This window comes from Nicrophorus vespilloides, unplaced genomic scaffold (genome assembly GCF_001412225.1).
Source record: "Nicrophorus vespilloides isolate i.1.1-1 unplaced genomic scaffold, Nicve_v1.0, whole genome shotgun sequence".
Lineage (NCBI taxonomy): Eukaryota > Metazoa > Arthropoda > Insecta > Coleoptera > Silphidae > Nicrophorus > Nicrophorus vespilloides.
The window spans coordinates 15,069-15,354 of record NW_017097095.1 but is presented as its reverse complement, the minus strand read 5'-3'; positions in this window follow the sequence as shown (position 1 = coordinate 15,354).

Here is a 286-nt window from a genome sequence, read left to right as displayed (position 1 = left end):
TGGCGTATCTGTACATTTCTTTTTCTTTGTTTTTTTTTAGATTAAGAAATGTATATAAATATAAGAGAAAATGATTTATTTTCCTCAGCTTTCGTTCGTTTTCCGAGAAGAAATGCGTACAATTTATCGGTTACGTTACTTTTATATCTTGTTACGTGTCTTCTATTATGGTATTTATACATAATTTTGCCCCACGTTGGTCCAAACTATATTTCAATCATTCATTGATTAGTTAATTAATTAATTAGAATTTAACACTTTAAGATTAAAGGATTTATAATTACGT